This window comes from Lissotriton vulgaris, unplaced genomic scaffold (genome assembly GCF_964263255.1).
Source record: "Lissotriton vulgaris unplaced genomic scaffold, aLisVul1.2 SCAFFOLD_3816, whole genome shotgun sequence".
Classification (NCBI taxonomy): Eukaryota; Metazoa; Chordata; class Amphibia; order Caudata; family Salamandridae; genus Lissotriton; species Lissotriton vulgaris.
The window spans coordinates 7,609-10,144 of NW_028242332.1; positions in this window are offsets into that span (position 1 = coordinate 7,609).

The following is a 2,536-nucleotide window of genomic DNA, read 5'->3' on the forward strand; positions in this document are numbered from 1 at the left end:
TTTATGACAAAGGTATGGCACACCAGAAGCCATCTTGATTGAAATGAAGTGGTAAGTCTGAAAACATTTAATTTAAAAAGGAACAAAATGAGGGGGTTCATTTTGCCATAGAAAGTATGATTAGTGCTTCAAAAAGAAAAATTAGGGCACATTTTGAGTGACTTCTCAAATCCTCTTCTATTTCATTAAAAAAATTCTGACATGCAGACTGAAACATGCACTTTGAATACCAGCAGCAGACTTCCCTGGTGAGCAGTAGCTCTACTACAGTCATATAATGATCAACTAGAGTGCTAACATTCAGAATTTATGGCAAATGTGTGACACATCTGAATGCCTTCTTGATGGAACCAAAGTAAACAAGCATTGAAAATGCCATAGATCTCGCCCTCGTTTAAGTTAAAGCCATTTTGTTTGTAATGAGGTGGCTTTTTAGCTTCGCTTTTATTAGTGTTTTTAAAACTTTCATGTAAATAACACTATAACTTGCGGTCCTGCAATGCACTGCTGATGACGTCACATATTACATCACTCATGACATGGTCAGTGACATCACTCATGACATCACTGATGACACCATCGAGTGAATGAGTGTCTTTCTGAAAAATAAATATGTTTTATATATGTATATGTAAAGGTCGATGGAAGAATAAATGTTTAAATAAGTGTCTAAATGGACTTTTTTTAAAAGCGTACCGGGGCGCGCTTATAGATATAAATATTTTTATGAACCTAAATTACTCAAAATCCACTTGAGCTTATATCTTGAGACATAGCAAAGGCACATCGGGCTACCAGTCCCTACAATTTTGCCAAGTTTGGTGGAAATCCATTCAGACGTTCGGGCTAAAAGTGAGTCCAACCGCCCTATGGAAATTAACATGGGGAAAACACGTTTTGGGACCCCCTTTTATCTCGGCCCCCGCTTGACGAATCCCCCCAACATTTTCAGGGAAGGAGAGGAGCGGAGCGGGCCTTCTTCTTTGAGACATTTGCGAAGATTTGTCCACCTACTCTAAAGTTACTCCCAATAGAATGTTGCGGATTTCCTATGGAAAGTAGATCCTAACTATAACTACCTACTGGCGACCGCCAGTAGGTAATATATGCATATGCATATATATGCATATATATATATGTGTATATGTGTGCATGTAGAGAGAGGTAGAGAGGTAGAGGTGTAGAGGTAGAGAGGTAGAGGTAGAGAGGTAGAGGTAGAGAGGTAGAGACTAGTAGAGAGAGGAGTAGAGAGGTAGAGAGTAGAGAGTGAGTAATAGAGAGTAGAGAGTGAGTAGTAGAGAGTAGTAGAGAACAGTAGAGAGAGTAGCAGAGAGTGAGTAGTAGAGAGTAGTAGAGTGAATAGTAGAGTGAGTAGTAGAGAGTAGTAGAGAGTGAGTAATAGAGAGTGAGTGGTAGAGAGTAGTAGAGAGTAAGTAGTAGAGTGAGTAGTAGAGAGCAGTAGAGTAGTACCGTAATAATCACAAAAGGGAATGGACACTTGTATCTACAATAACCAATGGTTATTTATTGACAACCCTCATAGACGCCGTGATTTTGTTGTTGCGGTGTATCTTTTATCCACCCCTTCTCTAGCGTCATGGCATAGTCATCGGGTTGTCAAATAACGTGCTATATGCCTGCCTCACCCGAGGCAACCTTTGGTAAGTGTAGAAGTGTCCAGAAATAGTGGGGACTGGTCCAGAGGGATAATGTGCAGTGCCAAAAAGTAGGTATAAAAACAGTGTTACACCAAAACCAAAAATTTATTATAAGAAGATGCACACTGGGTCCTTCTTCTTCCACTTTTAATAGAATGAAAAGCAACGAGGGGTTCGCGCTGTGTCAGCGGTGGAAGAAGAAGGACCCTCCCACTTCCCAGGGGCAGAGTCAGCACTAGCAGCAATTGCTTGTTAACACGAGGCAAACGCCACGTTTATTGCGACTCTCTTGGCCGCCTGATGCGGAGAGATTAACCAGCAACTAAGGTACTGATAACATCGTATTGTCTTTATTTTGCGCTGTAACTTGCCATATTTAAACGCTTGTGTAATTCTTATGCTTAGAATGTCATCGCCATCGTCCTTTTTAACATCAGAAGCAACTGCCCCCATACGGACTCATTAACTCAATGTAGATCAGCGTATACGCGTGAATTATGGCATACTTCATTCCACGCTGTTGCTACCGGCTGATTATCCCACATGCACGTACGATAATGCACTAACGATAACTTGCAGTGCCGCAATCTTGCTGTGTAACTTGCCCTATTTAAACACGTTTGCAATTCGTATGCTTAGAATATCATCGTCCTTGTTTACACCAAAAGCAACAGCCTCCATACGGAATTATTATCCCATTGTAGTTCAGCCAATGCACGTGAACTGTAGAATACCCCATTCCATGCTGTCACTATCGGCTGATCATTCCACTTGCACTTACGATAATGCTGCTTTGTAATAAGACCTGAGCGACCATTTGGTGCCCCAGCTTATCCTTATACACAGTGAACCGACCTACTCCTCTGTTCTCCTCTTTT